This window comes from Filicampus tigris, chromosome 19 (assembly GCF_054856515.1).
Source record: "Filicampus tigris isolate MCC_2025a chromosome 19, RoL_Ftig_1.0, whole genome shotgun sequence".
Taxonomy (NCBI): domain Eukaryota; kingdom Metazoa; phylum Chordata; class Actinopteri; order Syngnathiformes; family Syngnathidae; genus Filicampus; species Filicampus tigris.
Window position 1 is genome coordinate 1,908,269 of NC_141235.1, and position 11,956 is coordinate 1,920,224.

The window sequence follows — 11,956 nt, forward strand, 5'->3', positions numbered from 1 at the left end:
GCAATGGCGAATAAGAAAGTAGTAATTGGTATTTTTATGGGTTGCAAAGCGGCAGTGCTTTTTTCAAAAGCACCTTGATTGACTTGTGCGGTTTGAGGTTTTGTCTTCTCTTGATTTTTCTTCAAATATTCAATGAATCACATCCCAGAAATAAACTGCAAGACGATGTATCCTCCTCTTTGCGAGGCGGGATGATCTTAGGTATTTCCCTCAAGTCGCCCGATACTTTCAGTTTTTCTCGTGTTAGGAGCGTCGGCTCGATTCCCACGAGGCAACCGGATGGATTCTCACTTTGTCTCGCGCGGCTTTTGTTCAACAGAAAAACATCCAAGCGGGCCAACGCTACTTGTCTTTTCCTTACAAAACATCGCACGGGGTCCTAATGAGTCTCACAAGCCGTGCTTTTGGAATTTCTCCCGCCTAATTTGGCATGCTTCACTTGAGCTGAGTTCTCTCTCGCGCTCTCCGCAGACCTCAAATCCAAAACGCCGAGGCCTAATGAATCGACACAAACAAAGGACAAACAAAACTTTGCGCCGCAAAATATTGTTTTCTTGAGCTCCCAATTATCCTCAACATCAGTCCGGAAGCCAATCAGTCTGCTCGCCGCGCACAATCCGCTCTGCTTGAGAGGCAAACTTCAACAATGGACTCCATTCATTAAAGTTTGTATGTTGCGTAGACGAGTCTAGTCCTGACGATTGTTAGCAATTCATAAACTTCACCACAAAGGCCTGTATGACATGACACTAGAGGTTACAAAAGGTAAGGCGCTGGAGATGGTTACACAGTTTATGAAGTGGTTTTTTTTTTTTTGGGGGGGGGGCAGATAGAACAATTTTTCAAAAGGTTTCTTAGCTGTTTATTGCCACTCCCAGTTGAGGTTTACTGTCAAACTAAACATAAAACAAAAAAAATTACCATCACGCCCTCAAAAAGGCAACCACAAGGTATTCTCACCAGTGTGCATCAGCGGGAAGGATGTAAGTCCTACATCACAATTAGTGTCAAATACATGATGCGAGTGTGAAGTGAATACACCGGTTCACACTCGCTCATTTCTCAGCTGACTGGCCTCCAGCACGAGCGGCGACCCTGTGAAAGGGGCCTCCGTCACACTCTGCGGCCAGCAAATGGACTGAGGCCCCAGGCGGCTAATGGCATAATGAGGCCCGAGGCAGGCCGGGGCGCTGGGGGCGGCTAAAAGTGCGCTAGCGGGGTTGAGGCTTGGAGGGGGGCTACGCACGTGTACTCGCACCCCCGTCCGTCTCTGGTATTCCCACATTGTCTCTTAGCCGCCGACGGTCACTCGTGTCCCAAAGACTGCGTAGAGTATTCACATTTTCTCGTCTGATAGAAAGTTAGCTTAGCTTGATAGCGGAAACTGGAAGGCGACACATACTCTGGTCATCTTCTCAAATAATTTACATCTACACTAGAAATGACTTGAGATATCAGTGACCACATTATATTTAATTAAGCCACTACTGGATGTTTTGTGTAGAACAATAATAATAGAGTGCCATTTTTGTTATTAAAGGAAAAAAAAACTCCATAACTCAAGCATTTGTCACACACTCTATGTATGCATTTGCTTCTGAGGCGATACGTGGGAGTGCAGGCAGACTTTTCTGACAAGCTTCAAATGTGAGTTTTTAGTACAAGATCACATCGGCTCGTACGAGTTCTTACGGCCTCATGTTGTCTGCAAAAATAAAAAATAAAAAAAAGACAAAATAGGACCAATAGTTCAGCTTTCTTCCCCATTTTTTTCCTCCTCACTTTTTGACCTACATGAGCACGCACGCGCGGCGCCGAACTCTGTGTGAGTGCGCAGGGTGGTCCGGTCCGATTTGTGGATTCACCTGGGATGGTGTGCGTCGCTTGCGAGCTTTCAGCTTTGCTGTGTTTTGTTTGAAGGGGAGTCATGAGACGTGGACCCCACACAGGAAAGAGAGCACTAAACACAAAGAGACAAGAGAGGGGGAGCGAGAGACAGAGTCTAGTCGGTCAGGCAGAAGTGGGCCAAGCTGGTGTTGCACTCAGGAGATGACACACATTCAAGCGTCTGACTGGACTCATTCTCTTAAAACACACACACACGCACACGCACGTGCATACAAAGCACACAGAGAGTCCCCTGGGTCCTTACATGCTGATATTGTGCTACAACTCACACATCAAGCTGACTAAACAAGATGGAGAGGGGAGAGGTGCGAACGATATAATTGTTTTGTTTTTTTTGTTTGTTTTGTTTTTTTAGCAGGTTGATCAATGGTCGTATTTGCTCCGAGAGCAGCCACGGCCGCTGGATTTAATTACCTTTACCATGACTGATATGACTGCGTGTTGTGCTAGATTCACTGTTGATGACAAATATTTTTAGGTTTATAAAACTGCATTATTAAACAACACTATACTACAATACAAAAATGACATGCGGCGCAGGTATGATATTTTTCCACTTGGGGTCGTCAAGCTCTCGTTCTAGACCGTAGTATCGGTGACCGAGTGCGTGTGGCTTTAAAAGGTGCGGCCTGCCCCGGTGAGTGACGTGGGAGTCAGTGAAAGAGAGTGGAGTTTGGCTGTTGCTAGCTCAGGTTTAGAGGTGGCTTTTAATTGGCTAGCCGTTAGCCGGTCTGCGCGTCGAGCGACTGGGCGTCAGTTGTGGCTGTGGTGGTCAAGCAAGCTTGAAAGTTGACTAATTGAGGCCCCGTCCCGCCCCAACCCAAAGGCTTTGTAATTGCATGTACATACTGTAGACTGCTATTGCTTTGACCCGAGCACAAAAAAAGCGATTACGCGAATGGCGAACTGCAGATAAGCAGTTCACGACTAGCAGAGACTCTGACGGTCATCATTTCGTATGCCGAGTCCCTGAAATGAAACGAGGCGCAAATGTGGCTTAGCGCAGGTGACCAGAACCAGATGACCTCGTCCTTAAGGGGATTTATGAAGCCCTTGAGAAGACCACCTTTTTTAAGGCTTGTACGGTTATATCCATCACGTTGGTTCTGGATCTCGAGGACCCATAGGAGTTGGTGCAAAATATAACCCCAGGTGATACAGCTGCAGATTGAGCTGTCTGCTCTCTTAACAGCAACCAGGCTCAGGCCCAAGTGGAGCAGACTGATTACATTTCTCAACAGGCAATGCTAGTGGCCCCAGGCCTGCCATGAGTCAAGCCAAAGCTTGCTCTACTGCAGCTTGCACTGTTGGCATCAAGTGAGTTGGACTGGACTGGACAGATCAAGTACTGAGATGATCATTTCAATTAGCATTGACATTCAGTACTGCAAAGCATATGCATAACGCCTCGTATAAGACAAAATCTCCCAAAGAACTCATTCGGTCTCGTATAATTAGGGCACGAAGGCAACATTTTGTCAACACAAACCCAATTAAAACATGCTTTTGCAATTAATTCTCAATTTCCAGGGACGACGCGGAAAAACATTTGTGACTCCACGCAGACATTCGGCAGCTGTGACAGCGTTAAGACAAGATGGGATGCCGTCGCAAACACAGTCGGTCGGCGCTCGCCTCCCTTTGCGTACTTTACACAAGCAAACTCCGCGAGTCATTACCCAACATGAGCTCACCATTAGCGCAATCATCATTCACTGTTATGGATTATGTAATTGCTCCATTAATCAGGGGGCGCCGCAGCCGCAATTCACGCAAGCTTGATCGTCACAAATGTGTGCATTGAAAACAGATGACGGTTGTAGTTTAGCGCTGGATTTACACGTCACGGATCGAGGGGCACAATTACGATATTTTGAACAAACTGGATATGACTCGGTATACCCGTCGTTAGCCAGGCAGAGATGACCTGACCGTTAACGCTGCAGTTGTATTGGCAAATATCTGATAAGCGTCCGACTTTGTCCACGGTTGGAAGAGGTCCGATTCTGATCTGAAGATATCCTGGGGATCTACGCTGTGACGCATATCGATATCGGCTACGCAGCTGTTTCAATAACAATTCCTCTCAGAGCCGCTAAATATGATATTAACGATAATTAGGATCAGGTGGTGCGAACAAGAAGTTGGTCATTTTGGTTTGGAGCTGGCATTTTGGGCAAATTCCAGAGCTGAGGAAAGAGCACAGCGTCAAAGTTTAAATTTGGGCGATTCGCCATGAATAAACGGGTGCGCTTATCAGTTAAGCGCAAGTCATCTTGAGTCACATGCAAATAAGGTTATAATAATTGCCGGTAACGACTTCAAATGAATTGGTAAAGGCCACTTAAGAACTGCAGCGGAAATCCATCAGAGCAGCAGCGGGGAAAAAGTGGACAAAAGGGACAAAAAGCTTTTGCTGCATAATTTATTGACACACCGGCAGCACGCACGCACGACTATTCCGGTCGCATTTTGGAAGTGTAGACGCGTAGGTGCTTGTCATCCGATTCCAGCATCTGGCATGCCTTGCGAGGACTTAATCCAGCGGTGTCATACGCTATTTGTCAAGGCCGAGTGACGGAGGCCGCTTTGGTGGGAAAATGAGCGGCAGTGGTTTACTTTTGAGCGACTTTGCCTTGGCGCATCTTATCGTCCTTGTTAGAAAGGTCAGTGACACTCACAGCTTCCCCCTAGTGCGCCTTCTCTCAAACGCTGTCGAGTGCTGTCAAGAAATAACGCCGGGCGGGGAAAAATGGCGGCGCTGTAATCAGATATTGTTCTCGGTTGCCTCCCTCCCCCGGATTGCACTTAAGGCAATGTCTTTCTGAGTCGCTTAAGAGTGGGAGAGCTTGAAAATGTATATGTCGCACCCCAAAATGGGACCCAAGTGCTTGGCACCTCAGTCGCAACCTACACACAAGACAAACAACTAAATGGTTTGTGGTTACAGTCGAGATGCTGGCAGAGCTTCATAAGGTTTAACGCCGGCTGCCGGGGCCCAACACAATAAGCCCGGAATGGAGAATGGCAAGAAACCCCTCATCCATTGTGGGGAATTTCCGATGTGATGCTTGGGGAGCTTATGCATTCACCTTGTTGAAGTGACATTTAAATAAGCGGTAGCTATTTTCTTCTTTCCTCAATCCCCCACACACCTCCCGTCTCCCTCTTCCTCTGCGCTCCTTGTGTGCCGCCATAATTTGAAGCTGTCACAAACAAATCCTCTGAGCAGAACCTTGCCAAATGTCAGGTCCCATCAAACAGGGATGACGGGCTTCGAAATTTAAAAAAAAAAAGAAAAAAAAAGCGGGACCTTGGAAACTTTTGTCGACAAAACACGGGAGTCTGAGCGCCTCATGAATATTTATGAGCGTCCGCCATTCACTTCCTCGAGACGACAGACTGAGCTGCTGATCTGACAGAGTCGCTCGACTCCAAATATTCTAAGTATGGCTCAGCTCCAACTTACACCATGTATATATTACATCAGTTGGCGGGAAACTACGGAAAACTTCCCCCCTACCCCGTGTTGGAACAAAACGTGTCTAATAACTGCCGACAGAAGCTGCTCCCAAAGCCAAAATAGAATTGTGAGGCAGAGGTGTAATGCAAAAGAAGTAGCCCAAAACACTTGATGATCTGATGAAATTTGATATAACCGTTTGAATTATTAAAGGCTTCTGTTGTAGGTGCAGACTTTGATGTGGTAAGCTGGTGCTGTATTGAACAATTTTAATCAATGACAGCGTAATATATCATAAATAATAAAAAAAAATGAACCTGATTTTGGGGAGGAGTTGGTGCTAAAATGATGTGGCGGGCTGGATCTGGCCCCCGGGCCAAGCTAGTCAAGTCAGTCTTGCGTGTACTCCTCTTGAAAGTTCTGTGACAAATGGGGTGTCAGAAACATTTTTCCAATGACATCATCAACGTGCACAGATCCAAAATGGCCTTCAAGATGGAGCTCCTGTCTCTCTGCCTCTTCCTGCTGTTTGCGCTGCCATCGTCTAATCTGTGCTGTTGCAGCTGCACATGATGTCACCATGTCCAGCAGGCCAGACTTTTTTCCAGACAAGGGTGGGGGAGGAGGGGAGGGGAGGGACGGTGTGGTGCTGGTGGCGGCGATGGGGAGTGGGGGGCTCCTTTCTCTCTTCCTTTTCTTGCACCGGGCAAAGGATCAGAGGCTTTAATATGGCTGCCAGGGAGGCAACAGCCATTTAATAACAATGCAATCGTTGCTCGCAGCAGTAGTCCGGTGTCGCTCAATACACCCCGCCGTGTGCAGATGGTACATTGTCTGCGCTATCCCAAAACATTCCCCCTCTCTCTCTCTCTCTACCTCTGAGATTTGTCGTCGATATTTAACCCTCCTCCTGACAGAATCAACAAGCAATCACACTGCAGTATTTGTCAGAGAGGAGTGATCTTGTTTTTTTTTATTTTATTTTATTTTTTTTTGGAGTACTTCCCGCAGTTGGGGGACATCTGGAGGAGGCGTTTCCGTGTACAAACAGAAAGAGTTGAGGCTGCAATTGTCATCCAACGAAGGACGTAACAGGCTTTCATTACCATACAAAAAAAAAAGGGATGGTGGTGGTGGGTGGCTCTGCGTCCATTCAAATCAACACAGTTAATGTTGCCATAAGCCAGTCACCTTGCCAAGTTACCCTCAAAACTCATTCGAGGGCAATTACGCCACATTTTGATGAAAATGACCGGTAATACACCATCGCGGTGGCCATTTCGCAAAGGTGGATGTTCATTACGTGCCAGCAGGGAAGAGCTTGGTTCTTAATAGAGTGGCGGCCATAAACATCCCTCATCATCACCGGGCCTGCCATTTGATCTCCCACCATGGGGGATCGTGGGGGCCGAGCGTCTTCATTTCTTCGTGTGTTTACTCGCTAATGGACTCTGCCCAAAGAGTTGCTCGCGGCGGACAAAGCCGACGCGCCTGACAGAGCGCTGATTAACGACCGAATTACAAAACAACTTCGGGTCACCTTCCTTAACTTGGTGATGGATGGTCCAAACGCAGGGATTCCGATGGCTTTGGGTAATAATGGCGCCACTCCACCTGTGCGCCGCTGCGTTCTCACTCTTAAAATGTGAACCAACGCGTCCATAAATCAGCAAATGCCGCAATTAGCAGTCATAAGACCGTAGCGAGCCATGCTTTACGGCCCCGGCTGACGAAAGCGACCGTAGTCCGGCGTCTGCGAAGCCTCCGTTAAGCGCTGCCCCGCTTTGTCGCCGCCGTCACGGGCAGTTTACAAGGCTGCAAATGAGGCTCGCCATCTGTCCCACCCCGATGAGAGTTTTGCGCAGCTTTGGCATGCCTGACTTCCCCTTAATGCTGCACAAATGTTTGGAGACATTACATAAGCAGCGAGACCTTCACATGGGTCGACAGGGGGGGAACGGAGATGGATAGATCGGGAGAGGGGGAAAAAAAAAAAAGCAGGAGACGAAGAGGTCCTCTTCAACTCATGAGTAGCGGTGCGCTCAAGCAGGCAGTAGCACTACCGGCATGATGGTGGAACACGGGCAAAGGTACAACATAAAGTACATGGCAAAATGCTCCGAATGAAGTTCCGACAGCAGTCGACTTGAAACCTCCCTCGCTTCGTAATCAACGGTATTTTATTCATTCGAGATTGTATCATTATCGGTGGTTAATGGATTTACATAACATTTACGATTTAATGTGCAGATTAACGCACGCTTTAATATGTGACAGGCAAAAAAAAAAAAAAAACATCACATGTGTTTGCTGTGAAAGCTTATTCCACTTGTGGATTTACCACTGGATTTAATGAATGAGCCATGTGCAAATATTTGCACCCCATTAGCGAGAAGCTCCTGCCACCACCAAGAAAACAAGCATTAGCGAAGGTGTTTTAATACATAAGCACTGTGTCCTTTCCGTTGGGCATTGGCGTTCTCTGCATGCCACTTTTTTTTTCTCACATTTTTTGCAAATTATCCTCTGAGCAAATGTTAGATTCAGGCATCATTTCGGGAGATTTGGGAAATCCAATGTGTTCCGGGGAAATGTTACTGCAATGGTGTGGTTCGGTGAATAGCATTTTGCAATAGTTATCGAAAAAGACTTTTGGATGAAGTTGGGAAGTAAGGGAAAATGCTACAGAAGCTCCACCATGGGTGTACTTCTCCTTAGTTCTGAGCTGCGATAACGCAAATTTGCGTTGCCCATTGCGAAGCAACAGCATCATTAAGTCCGATTCTGACAGTTAGCCTACGAGACATAAAGGTCGCTAGAGGCGAGGTAGGACCTACCTACCGCCACAGAGTACAAAGTTCAACTTCTATGACAGCAGTCTAAATTTAGCAAGAGGGTAAACAGGCAAGTCTCTCCTCTACTGGTTGCCAGCATCAAAAGACGAAGGCTCCAGTAGGATCCCTCATTATGGGGATGCCTGTACAATTTGATCAATTACGCAACTATTAAATATTTAGTTTGATGGGGTGCGACAAACTCTCTGGATGTTCCGAACTTCTATTTCCATGCCGACATTGCGCTGAGCAGAGGGAGAACGTTAGCTCATTGACTCTTAACACTGTGAAGTGCACCCCTAAGAAGGAGTCAAATACTTTCAGACCTTAACACACAATAAAATGCATAGTGAACAATAGCACTTGTTCGAAACGGGGCTGGAAATCCCGTTGCTTCCTCGGGTCTTGGCTTTCAGACGTGATCATTAACAGGACTGATCTGCACATACAAACTGCTGAGCGGCACATAGCGGGAGATAAAGTAGCGCAGCCACGCCGCCGTTACCATGGCGGCCCTTCACCCCCACTTCACTGCCTGCGCTGTAATTAACCGTGCTCAGCAATTTCCCTCCTCTGTATTGGGCTCATGTTTTGCTTATGTGCAAAAGAAACAGGCTAATTCTCTCAAATGAGAATCACCACTGAATTGCTATTCAAATTAAAAGCAAAAAAAAAACAAAACAACAACAATAACAAAAAAACCCACAAGGCCGGTGGAATGATGGGCAAATAATAAGCACGCCCCGCATCCAATAAATCCACTTAGCGGCCGTGTAAACACTTGAAAAAGAAGCCTGTTGAGTTCTTATCTCCAGAATAAAAACCAAGGGCAACACAGAGGTGGATATCGCAAATCACATTACAGGGACATGAAATTAACCCATCCTCTCAAAACATTTGGCCATCGCACAGTATAACCTTGAAAGCGCATTTATCTTCTTTGTAAGAGGAAGCCATAACCTCCCCGTGTCCCCCCAGCTTCTCGAAAAAGAGCGCCTTGGCATTACTACAATGGCTCCAGCGAGGTAATTATTCAATATGATCCTTGGCTGCGCTCGTGATACCTTGTAATTTCATTTCACTTACGTCTGTTTTGCGGCGCAACGCACAATGAGGTGTCCCAAAAGACCACTTCCTCCTTAAGATAATAAAGGCCTTTTGTGCTCGCCTTTGAGAAATCCTTGGTGGATTAGGCCCGAGCACAGCAATTAATATGCATTAAATGAAACGAGGATGAAGTTGTACGAAAATAATCAGTGTGAATTTACGCCGCTGCCTGGCCTGACGGCATGACGCCGCCCACAAGGGGCTCCGAGCTTTACATGAAGGCATGACCTAGTAAAGGTAGAGGTAGCCCATCTGCTCGCCGACCACATGAGTGAGAGTCTTGCGTGAAAAAACAGACGTCTGTTTCACAGCGTAGATAGCCTTATGCAAGACCTATCGCTGGATCGTCTCCCTTTGAACGGAGCTCAGCTCTCACTGTCACCGTGATAAGGACCTCCGTAGCTCCAATTATCCTTTCACCTACACACAACACAATCGCATCAAGTGTCAGTAAAGTGCGGGGTGCAGATGACAGCAAGAAAGTCCAATAACTCCCTTCCACTCAACCAGACAGTTTATCCGGTTGTGTGCAGAGAAATGAAGACGCCAAACACCCCGAGAGACCAGACAAGTGACAAGAAGCATGTTTCCTTCGGCAATGTTGCCAGCGGTCCATCCGATTTGTAGTGCTCATGCCAAGAGAAATAAAACCTGGACGGACAGTCTCAGTATCGTCAAGATGAAGTTTACGAGAAGAATACGAGAAGACTTTAACTGGAGATGTTCATACACTACTCAGTCCCTTTGGACGTTTTAATCAAACACTAGTTTGTTTTTCAACTTGGCACGCCTAGTGAACGCTAAATGAAATCAGGTCAACCGGTCCGAGGTGGTACGGTTCTACATTCAGCGTGGATAAAAGCAATCCACCCTCTCCAGTCAGTGTGTTCAGTAAAGCCTTTACCTTGGGGTTTAGTTTCCTTTCCCCCTTTGGACGCCTTGTGGTTGCAGCAAACAGACTCGGGTGAGGCCCAAATCAACCAAGTCCAAGATGGTAGAGTTCCAACACGGTTACCCAACACCAAAATAATCTGTCTTTCTCCGCCATTTTAGACAAGGTGCCCTGTTGCAGCAAGAAAAACAATCCACCCTCGGCAATTAATCACAGCATCTTACAAAGGTACTGTTTTACAATGGAATCTTTGTTGGATATTCTCAAAAGATGGGGTCTACTTTGTCCCCCCCCCCTTTGGCTCGCCTTGTGAGCACAGTAAGCAAACTTTAGTGCGGACGGAACCAACGCTTCTGTTAAAGTGAGAACGCAATCCTCCAGAACAGACACGAACGTCATAAACTCGCCATATGCGGATATGCTTCATTTCTATACTATTAGTAGTCGTGTTATAATTTGTGATTGTGACAGTTCAACCCTTTTCCCATTGTTTCCTCTTCAAAATGTAAATATTGAGGTTTTAAATCATTCCCCTAGGTGTCCACAATGAAAACAAACCCTCCATCATAGCCCAACTACTCGAACGACTTTTAATTAGCCTTATTTGACATCAACATTGACGAGCTGCCAGCTGCAGACTCCGCAAAGGTAATAAATATCGCAGTCTGAACACGAGGCTGATTAAATGGTGCAAACCCGCCACAAAAAATAAATTAATTAATTTTTAAAAAGCACGGGTAAACATCTAATCCGTAACGTATTTGACGCCTCAGCCCGGCAGGTACGCAGACGCGCTGACACACGCTCGCTCTCAGGCACTTGCAAGGGAAAGCTGCCACCGTAAATCCCAGATAATGGTGGCCAGCGAGGGAACTTTTTAACGCGGAACTTAGAGAAGCCGCCGTTATTCACCCGTGGAGGGAGAGAGAGTAGCGGGGGGGGATTTCGTCCGAGGGTTTGACGGATGGTAATAAATATTGCACGGCGCCAACAGGGGTCCCTCTTAGAGAGCCGTTCAATTGCCATGAGTGATAGGTCGCTGCTGGGCAACACACGGTGGAGGATGGCAGAGGGCGCATTCCTCACGAGGGGGAGTCTGTTCGAGAAGCTCGACAGCAGACATTTTTAACGCTAAGGGAGAAGAGGAAAAAACAGGAAGCAGGCCACTCGTTTAACTTCTGTCGAATAACTTTGTAGGATTAACAGCCCACTTTAATGGAGTTCATGGAACTGTCCACCATTTTAACTACTTCCCTGGCGACAACGTAGCTGATGGAGAGGACCCTCATGCATTTGGACAGTGGGGAACTTAGCTGAGCCCATATTTAGTTACGGGGTCATTTAGCGGGGACCAAAAAAGGTCTTTTAGCTTCAGGAACAACAAGCATTGAGAACTTAAAGTTCCTGAGACTGTAAAATAATGTTTGCCTGAAGATATGGTCATGTATTATGTACTCTGTATACCACATGAGAAAGAAAGATAATTATCTTGGGCGGCAAACGACCACTGTCACGCTATTGACCAATGAAATGTGACGTACTAAGGCATGTTGTTGCAGTTTAGTTTCTGTTGTAACGGCAACACTAGCATCTTTAAAAGGCTTTGAGGAGCATTTTTTAAAATGTTCATTTTTGTTCTCCAAAACGTATTTTAACTTGAGGCCAAAATGAGAACATAGAACACATGTTTTACAGAAAAAAAATTGTGAGTAGGTGAGTCAGTGGGGTTTTACATTATAGTTGTTTCTACCA

The 11,956-nt window shown here is 46.5% G+C and overlaps 1 protein-coding gene across 2 annotated transcripts in view; it reads right to left on the bottom strand.

Moving 5' to 3' along the window:
* mmp21 (matrix metallopeptidase 21) overlaps positions 1-11,956 on the bottom strand; it is a 44,537-nt gene that overhangs the window by 12,077 nt on the left and 20,504 nt on the right. The gene's annotated exons all lie outside the window — the stretch shown is intronic.